This window comes from Gavia stellata, chromosome 11 (genome assembly GCF_030936135.1).
Source record: "Gavia stellata isolate bGavSte3 chromosome 11, bGavSte3.hap2, whole genome shotgun sequence".
Classification (NCBI taxonomy): Eukaryota; Metazoa; Chordata; class Aves; order Gaviiformes; family Gaviidae; genus Gavia; species Gavia stellata.
This window is the reverse complement of record NC_082604.1, coordinates 61,415-73,282: the sequence shown is the minus strand read 5'-3', so window position 1 is coordinate 73,282 and position 11,868 is coordinate 61,415. Positions and strand designations below refer to the sequence as shown.

Genomic DNA, 11,868 nt, shown 5'->3' with positions numbered 1-11,868 from the left:
TGGAGTTTCCCCATGAAGGAGCAGAAGTAGACCCAACCACGACGACCGGTTTGCACAACTAGGAAGCGGGGCAGGCGAAGCACTCCCTCAGCCCCACAAAGGCACGTGCCGTGGCGAGGGGAACGAAGCCAGCCCCGCCATCTGCCCCTTCTGCTCCTTACCTGCACGGCTTCTCCTCAAGCACCTGGCCCTTGAGGAACAGTTGTCTCCAGCCTTCTCCCAGGGGGGAAAGCAGCCTCTCCTCGCCCAGGGTTTCGCTGGCCCACCTCAGGAGGCTGGGAAGGAGGTGGGGAAGCAGCTGCCTGAGCTCCTCCGTGCTCCTCAGGGCAAGCACCACTTCGGAGATGGCACAGGTGATCTGCAGAGAAACGTGACCAAGAAGCCCCTCTTCAGGCAAGGCCTTTTCCAACCAGCCTGGTTCCCCTGCCTGCCTGGGGCAGGGGGGTTACTGTCTGCAATTGTCACTTCTGCAACAGCCTTGTGGCTCAGGAGCAAAGGCTGTCCCAGCTCCCCACACTGCTTGAGGTCAGCCCAGCACAGCGCCCTGGGAGTCTCCAGGGGCATCTGCAAAGGGCACCTGACTCCCTCATGCCAAAGTAGGAGTTACAAAGCAGATGCAAAGCTGCAGAAACGTGTCTACTGTTGAACGTACCATCAAAGTCTCCAGAGCAGTCTGATGGTTGTGCTGCTCACAAGGGGAGGAGTTGGTCCCCAGGCAGTTGTTTCCTGCTCTGTTTAGTTTCTCCACTAAGCACCTCAGGACCTGAATCCCAGTGGTGCTTCTCCCCAGGCTCCTCCACAGCTCCACCGTGTCACTGCAAGGGAACAGATGTTCACCCCTGAACCCCTATCTTCGCAGTCCTGCAGTGCCCTCAAACCTTCTCCTCGTCCGCAATGGGGCTTACAATGCCCCACTCACGGCAGAGACACAAGCACGCAGTCTTGCAACACTCAAGACAGCTCAGGCAGAAAAAAGACCTGCTTCTTAACTGGACCACCCCAGTGCACGCAAGCTGTGGGGTCTCTGTTTGACTACAGTGGGGAAGTGGCTAGTGCACGTACCTGTCCATGGGCAGACCTTTCCGGAGGAGACTGCTGACGACGGGCTCCTGGTGAAAGTGGGTGAGGAGAAACATGGCCCGGAGCAGGAAGGGCCTGTGGGTGCTCTGCCGCATGTAGGTGCAAAGGGTCTTCAGGACTTTTGGCACCTGAATGGAAATGGAGGAGAAAGAAGGGCTCGGTGCATCCTTTACCCCCTCCTGCGGGGCCCAGACACAGTCATTCAGCACAGGAGCAGTGCCTGCTCCCTTGAGACAGAATCCAGACCTAGCTTGAAACCTCACCCCTTCCACCCTGCCTGGCCCTGGCTCACGTCTGGAGCTGGGTGTGCTCTTGGCAATTGTGCGCACATACGCACACATGCACGCGCTCACACGCACAGACTCAGTCACTGCATGTCCCTGGGCCCAACCGTACGAGCAGCTGCGTGCCCTTGTGCACACAGAGGACACGGGCACGTTTTACACCCAACGCTTGAAGAACTCTCCCCACATGTGTGTAGCGATGCAAGAGCAAAACCAAACACGCTCTTTGAGACCCTGAAGACGCCTTGCAGGGCCTCTGCAAGGGCACCTGACTCCTTCAGTAGCCCCTTGGCTCGACACACAGGTGGCATTTCTTGAGCCTGTGCCAACTGCACAGGGTGTCGTTAAACAGCCAACAGGAGCAAAGACAAAGTCAAGTGGGAAAAAGGTCTCCTTTACCTCCTGGACTATTTCCTTCCTGCATTCCACCAGGAAGATGAACACCCACTTCCATAGTGGCTTCGCACACGTGGGTGTGACGTGCAGCAAGCTGTCCAGGACCGCAGTCAGAAAGTCTGTAGCCTGCGCTGGAGGGATGCACTTGCAAACAGCCTGGAGAGAAGTCAGGAAACAAGAGAGACCACGTCACAGCTCTGCTCCAGCAATTCAGAATGGAAAGGAAACTTGACAGAACTGTTAGTTCGGCAGTCAGGCAGCGGGCAATCACTTTTTCCTCCTGCTGTGCATACAGTGCTGTTTACATCTGATGCAGCTACCCGATTGGGAAGTGTCGCCCCCCATGTTGTTTGCTTATTATGTACCAAATTTGTATTCTGACAAGAGCAATCACACACGCACACATATACGGTATATACTCCCGCATGCCTAAAGGACAGTCTTGTCTCAGAGCCTCCTGCTACTTGCTAACAACAGCCATCCTGGACAGCTTGCTCTGGAGACAGCGAGGGACGCTGGAGGGGAGCAGGGAGACGTGCAGGAGCCCAGGAGCTGGGCCCCCACCCCGCTCTTTTGGGGCCAGTTACCTTTGCTATTTTGGCACAGGTCTGCACGGTGTCTGGGCTGTTCAGCTCCTCACCAAGGCACCTGATCTCATCTGCCTGAGGCACCACCTCCATGGTCCTGGCTGGAACAAACACCAGGAGAAAAGGGGAGTCACGCCCACAGAAACCCAACCTCTGGCCCTAGATACTGCTAAAGGAGAACGCAGGGGGTGGCAGTGAAAGCCACAGGGAAACCCAGGGCCCTCCTGAACTCGGTGCAGCAGGATTTCCTGAGCCCGATAAACGGCTGACAAATCCCGGGCTGGAAAGAGCCCTCTTCCTCCTTGAACCATTTGTTGGGGCTTCAGGGTTTCAGCAGCTACTGGCCTCTGATCCCAGCAGCTGTGTCCCCTATTCCCACACAGGCCACCATCGTCTCTGGGAGGCAGGAAACCTCCCCGTGACTGCCTCAGCACAGGCAGAACCTGCTGCCTGAAGAGGAAACGGTTCAAACACAACCCTTTGCGGCACGCCCCGGGCCTGCAGTTCAGATCCCTCTTCCCTGCCCAGTTTGCTCTGGGCAGCAAATTGGTTTCCTCTCTTGTGCTCAGCAGGAGATTTCTTCCCTGGCGGCGATGAGTTTGGATAGTTTGCCTGGGGAGCTGCCTGTCTCTCCAGGCTCAAGGCAGGGAGCAAGGGGGAAGGCACCCTCTGGAATGTCAGGGGCCTCATCCGAGCGAGTTGTCTGACCACCCTCTGTCTCTCCTGGAACATGGAGGGGGGCAGACATGGAGGGGGACAGTCCCCAGCATTGGTGGCAATGTCCTGCTCTCAGACAGCAGTGGGGGATGGCCCTGACCAACCGCACACATGCGCTGCGGAGGTGGGACTCAGCGACCCTCTCCCAGGGATCCTTCCTGACATGTCCAGGGAGGCAGAGGGCTAACAGGGTGGGGGCACAAAACCAGCCAAGGACGTTGCCTCCCGCTTCCCTCCTGGGGACAGGGCCTGGCCCTGCAGGATCCCAGTGGTGCCAGGCCGGGAAGGGAGGGAGGATCAGGCTGAGCAAGGCTGGGAAGCGCCCGCTCTCCTCACCTTGCATTTGGAGAAGGTAGCCAAGGCAGACCCATGCCCTCTGGCGGGACGTGGCCAGGCAGTCGCTGGTCAGAGTCGCCAGCAATCCCACCAGGGAGCCGAACCGCTTGCAAGGACGTCCTCTCTGCAGGGGAGAGTAGCAGGAAAAGGGTCGCAGGCAGCCCCAGCACCCGCTCCCCTCTATCGCCCATCCTGCTCCCTGAGCAGCGACCGGGCAGAGGGGCAGGCAGAAGGGCTGCCCCGTAATCCCTGGAGCCCCAAAACCCAGCACCCAGTTGGGCAGGGCTCCCTTCTGGGGCCACGAATGGTGGGAAAAGGGCGCCAGGGCACGCGGGGGGGCTCTACTCACCATGAGCTCGAATCGCTCCTTGCAAACTCCCAGCACGTGGGTGCAAACCTGCAGGGCTCTCTCCCGCTCCCATTCTTTGGCTGAGGTGAGCCAGCCCTTCAGGACCTGAGGCAGGGTGCATCTCTCTCACAACAGGCATCTTTCTCTCCCTGAGATCCCTCTCCAACTCCCTCCTTCTCTGGCCCCTTCCCAGTGCCCCACCGAGCACTGGCACTGCTGCCTCCACTGCCTCGCTCCCTCCAGCCGCCTCTGCCCTGAGCCCGCTGTTGCTACCCTGCCGGCATCTCCCCACTCCAGCCTTCCTCCAGGCTGCTCTCAGCCAGCTCAGGGCTGGCTCTGGGCTTTCCCTCTATCAGGGCCCACTGCTCTGCCTGGCCTGAGGCTGCAGTGGCCGGGCGCTCCCATCCCCCAGCTCAGCCCCTGGCCCCGGCCAGACGCACAGCCTCAGAGCAAGGAGCCAAAGCCCCACGTTCCCGCAGGAAAGGTATCCACCTCCTAACACCCTCTAAGGCCTCCACTCTCTGCCCCTGCAACACTTTCCCTCTTGCCCCACGGCTACTCACATGGACCACGTCATCAAAGCAGGCAGAGGTCACCTCTGCCTCCAGAAAGGTTTCTAGGAGATGGCCCAGATCTTCCATGCATCTCCTGTGCAGAAGCTGAAAGCAGGAAAGCAGAGCTGAGGTTCTGCATCATGGGGGCTGCCGGGGCGCACTGAGGTGGGATCCTGACCCAGGGGTGGGCAGGCACTGGCCGGCGGGTACCTGCATGTTCACAGCTGCCCTCACTGTCTTCCTGCCCTTTTTCATCCGCTCCTGGGAAGGACAGGACAAGACACTCTGGCAGCACACTGACAGCAGCTTGCGATTTTCCTTCCGCCTCAGAGGTGGCCTCAGCTTGCTGGCCAGAGGAAAAAGGAAGAGAAAACACAAAGGAGATTTACTGTCTCCAGAGTGGCTCAAACCACACCTGGGTTCCTCCTAATCGAGGGCCCCAAATCCAACACCTCCGCCCATGCCAGCGAGCACTGCCTTCAGCGCCAGCAATTCCTGCCTCCTCCCAGGCAGCAGGCAAACCCCTGCCCCCAGGTTAAGGAACCCCGGGGGCTCCCTTCCTGTGGGAGACACCCGACATGGGGGACACCCTCCCACTCCACAGCCCCAGCAGCTCCCGGCCCCATGCTCAAGGCCACTGGGGCTGCCCCAGCCAGCTGGGATGGGGCACACGGTGGAACAGACCTCACCTCAACTCCTCCAGGGCCTGGAACACCCCATACACCAGGGAGTCCCAGGGCTCCCCCTTGATCCAGTCCTGCAAGTCCCAGAGAGAGAAGCACAGAGTTGGCAGGGGCACGGGACGGCCCTCCCGCCTCCCCTGGGGGGACACGTTCTGCTGCCAGGCCTGGGCAGACACTGCCCCGTCACCCCCACGCATCCCCAAAGGCACCGCAGAAGGGCCCCTGCTCCCCAACCACAGCCACCCAGCACCAGCACTCAAGAGCCCCACCAGCTCCGGACCCAGCTCCAGGAGCTCACGTGAAGCCCAGAGACCATCGTGCCTCTGGGGTAAGGAGTCCGATGGCACAGCCCAAAACTCCCCCGTGCAACCGCCCCGGCTACAGGCACTCACCAGCAAGGTCCACGTTGCCTCCTGCTTTAAGGACAGCTCAAAGCTGCCGCAGTTGCCCACAGCCTGGATTGCACAGCTGACCTCGGTGATGCTCTGCACCAGGGCGAGCTTGAGCTGCAAGTCCTGAGGCCAAAGAGAGCAAAGCACCCCTTCAACTCTTTGAAGGGCTGAGAGGTGGAAGAAGAGCATGGGCAGGGGAAACCCATGGGGGGCTGGATCTGGATGTTGAGGACAAACCCTTCCTTGGGAGATCTTTAGAAAGAGACTGACCATCTCGGTACACCCCAGCCCCAAGGGGCTGGAGCTGGGACACCCTGCCCTGGCACATCCCTGCCCTGCGCGCCCCATGCTCCTACCCTCTGTTTAGCTCTGGAGAGCCGCAGGATGTTGCCCACGATTTCTTTATCCACGCGGGTGAGCAGCTGCTCCTTGGGGGCACGCAGCGCAATGCCGCTGTAGGTGCGCATCAGAGCAGCACGAATGGCCTGGGCGCTCTCCATCTTCTGCCACCGCTGGACCTGTGTCAACAGAGATGCCCCGAGAGGTCAGCCCCGGGACTCTGGCAGGCTCCTGCGGCAGGCCCTGCCCTGCACCCTCACCAGCTCCTTGTTTCCCTGGGCACCTCCCAGCAGCTCCCCAAGCCACTCCTCGAGCTGCGAGCTCCAGGGCCAGAAGTTGTTCCCATCCCACAGCTTGGGATCTCGCATGGGGATGGGGATGAGGTGCAGCCAGCATCGCACACACTGCTGGCTCTTTTACCACTGATTTGAGAGGTCGAGGAGCTGCCTGGAACCTTTCTGTGGAAAGGTATCTGACAGAGCCTGCCACGGTCCTGCTCAGACACGCAGCCCGTGCGCGTCAGGGGTGCAGATGAGCCCACTCTGCTCACCTCCCCAGGCCAGGCTGCACCGCTCTCTCTGTAGGGCCCTGCCCTGCCCTGAAAGGCTTCCCCACAGCCCCCAGGTGGGGAGCAGAGCCAGCGAGACTTCACCAGGCTCCTGCTCTTGGCCCTCAGCTTTGGGGAAGGGTCAGAGTGTCACACCGTGCCCACCCCCTTGTCGCCAGCTCCTGCTGAAGTTAAGTCAGGGGCAAGGTGGCTGCAAGCAAGCAACCGCTGCAGCTGCCCCAGGTGGCTCTGATCCACCCGGTGTCAAACCCCCTCCTCTCCAAAGACACCTCAGGGGCCCCAATGCCAGGACGTCCCCTCTGAAACAGAGGTCTCGGCTAGCTCTTACACGAATGCTTATCTCAAGGCAGCTGCCACAACTTGGCTGCTGCAGGTGTAGAAGTGAAAGAAGGCCAAAAAAGGAAAGCCAAACAGGGAAACCCTGCCTCCTTTACCTTCCAGCCCATGGAAGTCCGATAAAACCAGCTTCTGGTGAAAGCAGCGGAGAACATGGTCACCGTGTCCAAGACCAGATGGAAGTGGCTCTCAGCCGTGTGGGACACAACAGAAATCATTCCCTGCAACCACAGAGAAACAGGGAGTTGGCTCCAGCCCAGGCACTCGGCCATGGCCAGCAACAACGGCCAGGCAGGACATTGCGGCAAGGGGGAAATGGCAGCATGGGGGAAATCGAGGTCTGGAGCAGCCCTGCCTCTCCCCCAGGAACAGGCAGGGGATGCGCAGGACATGAACATCACCTCACCTGGGCTTCAGACAGCTGCACAAAGCTTGTCTCCTGCAGGAACCTCAGCACCTGCCCTTGGACGTGTCTGAGATCCTGACAAGCTGCCAGCACTGTCCCAAGGGCCTTGTACAGGAAAAGCTGCAAGAGAAGAGGCCACATCCGAGATGTGGTCACGGCCCGACCTGTCAGGAAAGGTCTGGCCCCAGACAGACCCGACCACCCCTGGTGGTAGCCAGCCACTGGAGTAGCCCAGGGAGGCGCATTTTGGGGGCAAGAGAAGGGGAAGCAATGAAAACCGCCTGCGTGGGCAGAGCCCCAGCCCTGGCGCGGGGCAGGAGACACACCTTCTCCCAGGAGCTGGGGGCAGAGCTGCCCAGCTGCTGGCTCAGCTCCTGGCTCAGGCCCATGGTCCAGGCCCTGTCCTCGATGGGCTCCAGCGACGCTCGCAGGAACTGTGGGGAACAGAGAGGAAGCGAGTGTTCCCCTGCCCTTGGCCAGGATGCTTTCTACGCTCGCATGTCCCGGGACACTGCTGAGGGGAGCTACTGGGAACGGCAGACTCTTCCCCTGCCCCACCCAGCCCTCTTTTCACCAGCCTCCCTCTTCTCCTAACACCTCAGGCGAGACCCCCCCGGCATGCCAGACATGGAGGAGGAGGCAGTGCTAAGGCGTGTGCCACAGCGATAGAGGGCATTAGCCATCAGCCGTGGCACGTGCACAGACAGCAGCTCCTCTGAGCGGGCAGGCACCTACTGCGGGGGGAGGCACAGGGCACTCAGGAGGTGCCCCCACCTCCTGCTGCCTACACAGGCAACCCCGAGCTTCCTCCCACAACTTTGTCTGTTCCCTCTTCTCCCCCTCTATTTGTGACACCCCCCAAGGATGCTGTACCTTGAGCACATGATGCTCCCACTCTGCAGAGTCCAGGGACCTCTCGGTTTTCCCTAGAAAGCAAGAGGAAGCAAAAGCCCTCGCTGCTATTTAAGCTCACACCAAAGACAAGCCCTGTGGTCTCCTTTGCGGTCAGACCTCCCAACATTCCCAGGCCATCACACTAGAAAGGGCCTACAAGCACCTACACCAAAGCCCTTGTGAGGCCAAAGACCAGGAGGGATCCCAGGAACATTTGTCAGGGCCACTGATTCAAGCTGGGCAAGGACGTGCTGTCCACGGCAGATCCCCACTGCTTCACTGCAGCTCCCAGAACAACTCCGACCACTGCGTGCCAGCGTGCATTGGCAACACACATTTTCTCCTTAATGACCCACCACTTTCTGCCCATTTGCAGCTCTTCTCCCAGGCTATTGCCAAGGACAGCTGCTGCAAACCTGGCCTGGCCTGGCAACTTGGTTCTCCAAAGCCAGGGGCTGCACCCCCTCCAGGAGCACCAGTCCTGTCCCTCCCCCAAACACCGTCCCGGCCAGGACATGGGGGTGCCGCCAAGACCTGCCCTCCAAAAGGACATCAACAGCCCCATCCATCCCCTGGGCCAAATCACACTGGGGGACGGCTGCCCCCAGCCTCAGCTTTGGCTCCCTGGAAGGGGAAAGGCTGCAGAGCAAGTGCTGGGGAACTGGGGACAATTCTCCTCCGTCACGCTGGGAAGCTGCATTTTCCTGCTCCCCTTCCCTCCCCCCAGCCTCTCCCTCCCCACCCGCACTTTACCTTCCAAGTACTGCAGCAGGAGGGGGATCTCGGTAGTCCACACCACCCCCAAGGCTCGGTGTATCCTGCCATGCAGGGCCTGCAGCAGCTGCAAGGCAGCGACGGCACGTTCGCCGCTCTTGTGAGGAGCTGCTGCCACCACCTAGGCGAGGGCAGGAGAGAAGGGTCACTCCTGCCACCAGAGCTGCAGTTTTTCCCGGGAGGGAGGGAGGGAGGGAGGGATGGAGGGATGGAGGGAGCTCGATGCCGCTCCTGCACCTGCGGTGCTGCTAGCCCCAAGAAAGGAGTGGGATACCGGACAGGCCCAGGCAGTCTCAGGCACACTGCCTCCTCCTTGGGGGATCCCGGCACGGGCCTCAACAGCATCTCTGCCCTGGGCTCCCCCACCACCCCTGGCCAGAAAAGTTCTTTCCCCCGGGCCCCACTACTCACCAGCAGCCGAGCCAGCAGGGCCTGGGGAGCCGGCAGCCGGGCTGTGGGGAGGAAGAAAGGCTGGGTGAGCCAACAAGCCCCTGCCATGCCGTGCCCATCGCGCCTCCCATGCCCCGCACAGGGCTGAGAGCAGCTGTGCTGCCACGGCGCTGACCCGGGAGAAATCCCCAGGGCTGCCCAGCACGGGACGAAGGCAGCTCCAGCATGGCCAGGAACAAGCTCCAGCTCGCCAGGAGAGTGCTGCGAGCAGGAGAGGCAGGCCTCTGCGCTGGGCAAGGGGCAATGCAGGGCAGAGCCCCTCGTGCCCAGCAGCAGAGCCTGGCTCCGCCCTTTCGTTCTCCCAGGCTTCTGCTGAGGGCTGGCAGGGTGCATGTAGACACAGACTGGCCAAGCCCCTGGATGAACCCATTAGCTTCTACCTCGCTCCTGGGAGTCCACGGCGTCAGGCTCCTCCTTGTCTTCTTCACACCCTGCACTCTCCCGTCTCTCAACTAGGGCTCGGAGACAGTGGGAGAGCAGGATCAGCATGCCACTGTACTGGGCTGGCACCACATACTGCAGCAGCCTCGGCCACAGGAGCTGCAGAGAAGAACCAGGCAATTCACCACATCAGCATTTCTATTCAGCTCAAAGACAAAAGTGACAGTCTGCGGTTCCCTGAGCCTTGTGTGCTTCAGCACATGTGAGGGAAGAGGTTCACAGCATGGGGAAGCATGAAGAAAAATGCCCTGAAGGCAAGAAGTGGCCACAGCAGCAGGGCACAGGGTGACTTACTTTGGTCATCCCTCTCAGAGAGACGTCCAGCGAGCCCAGGATGTCCACACACAGGGCTCGAAGAGCTCCTTCCTCCGGTGTTACCCAGGCAAAAAGGCCTCCTGCCACCTGTAAGACAGAGTTGGCAAAACCCCTGTTAGTCTCAGCTCCCGACCGACAAGGCTCAGGCATGGCCTCACCAGTGCTCCTGCGCCAACCTCCCAGGAGCACCGACCTCCAGAAGGAGGACAAGAACGGCCAGACCCAGCTCGGGAACCACTTCCCAGACCCTGGGAAGGACTAGAAAGCCCTGGAGCAAAGCAACACCCACAGATCCCCTGGTTGGAGGGAGGCTCTAGCCAGAGGGAAGATCCTCAGCAAGTCAGCAAAAGGCTCAGCCATGCCCATCCTTCATCTCCTGGGCACCCAGCTGGAAACACTCACCAAAGGGACTGCCAGACGGCCTGTCCCCTTGCCAGAAGGGATGCGGGTCCCCAGACTGCTATTGGATGGGCAGGGCATGCTTTGGAGGGCCAGAGTCTGAGAACACCACAGAAAGATCCTCTAGCCAGGCCCATCTGGCTGCAGTGGCTGTGTTTTGCTGATTGTCTGTGAGCACTTAAGGATGGAGGATGTCCTGTCCCTAGAAGACCCCTCCCTTTGCAAGGCAGCTTTGCTGAAGGTGTCTGTGGGCACAGCTCAGCCTGTGGGGTGCGCAGGCAGCCCCACAGTCCCAGGTGGCACGCCCGGGTGCAAACCCTCATCATTCACTGACGTCTCCACCAACATCAGCACACACACACAGGAGGAACAGCCATTTGCAGGTCATTCCAATGGCAGCGCCGGCGCTGATGGCCCTGCAGCGTGGAGCTCTCCATGCTCAAGGATGCCTGCAGAAGCTCTCAGCACAGGCCAGGCACTGCTGGAAGCCCCAGGTGTCCCGCTCTGCCCTTACCAGTCTGCATGAGGTCCGGCTGAACTCGCTGAAGATGTGCCCCACCACATCCCATGCCCAGCAGCTCTGGGAGCCGGAGCTGAGCAGCTCCCGGATGAACTCCAGAACTGCCCTCCGCACCTGCCAGGGGAGAGCGTGGTTACGGTCCTCCTGTTCAAAACCCAAAGGGAAGCCACCTTTGCTTGGGGGCAGCCTTTGTGGCTCGCGGAGAGATGACAAGCGCACGGCAGAAGCTTTCGCTCCGGCCATCAGGGCTGGGCTTTAGCACCAGGCTGGACGGGCATTTGCCCCAGCGAGCACAGCGACCTCCCTGCTCCACTCTGCCAGCTCTCCCCGGGGAGGAGCCATCACCCACTGCCTGGGCAATGCGCCGGCACCTCCCCAGGCACCCCAGCTCTGCCCTGAGGGAAAGGCTTCCTCTGCCTCCCCTGGTGGCACTGTCCCTTCCCAAACCAGCTCACCTGGGCACTGGGGTCGTTGCACACTGACCCCATGGCCTCCATCACCTGGGGCAGCTTCTCTCTCACTGCAGGTGCTGGAAGAGATATGGAGAGGTGTGCATTGAGGCAGAGCCCCAATGGCAGAAGCTTCCAAGTTTTTCGCACACCAACAGGACAGAAAAGCGGGGCCTGACTCTGACTTCACAGGAGGCAGCGGCGTAGCCAGAGTGACTCCATTTCTAGAGGCACAGCTGTTTTATAGGGACTGAAAGCTATGGTAATATGGTAACACAGAGCACGTGAGAAATGACTTGGGTACAAGCAGCTCCTGTGCACCAGCCCACCCGCCCACCCACCAGCCTGCCCGTGTTACTGAGCTTGGAGCATCATCCCTGGTGTGCCACCATTTCTAACTGCCGGAGGAGAGCTCGAGCCCTGTCGCAGGGCATCAGCTCGGCTGGGGGACCCGCTCTTTGCAGCTCCTTTTGGGTGCAGGTGCACCGCTTTCAGCCTGTTCCTGCTCTCAGCCCAGCAGCCCCAACCCCTGCCTTCTGTCCCTGCCCATGGCACTGACCGTCAGAGTGGGCCAGCGCTCCCAGCAGGCCCAGGGCTGC

The 11,868-nt window shown here is 60.6% G+C and overlaps 2 long non-coding RNA genes across 2 annotated transcripts; both read right to left on the bottom strand.

The window, feature by feature from the left end:
* Positions 1 to 4,624: 4,624 nt before the first annotated feature.
* LOC132317764 (uncharacterized) lies at positions 4,625 to 5,432 on the bottom strand. Its single transcript, XR_009484167.1, has 3 exons — positions 5,379 to 5,432; positions 4,993 to 5,060; positions 4,625 to 4,649 (listed from the first exon to the last, which is right to left on the bottom strand). It is a non-coding gene; the product is annotated as an uncharacterized LOC132317764 (long non-coding RNA).
* A 3,349-nt stretch (positions 5,433 to 8,781) lies between these two features.
* On the bottom strand, positions 8,782 to 9,546 carry LOC132317678 (uncharacterized). The gene is made up of 3 exons (XR_009484153.1): positions 9,526 to 9,546; positions 9,107 to 9,147; positions 8,782 to 8,816 (listed from the first exon to the last, which is right to left on the bottom strand). It is a non-coding gene; the product is annotated as an uncharacterized LOC132317678 (long non-coding RNA).
* Positions 9,547 to 11,868: the final 2,322 nt, after the last annotated feature.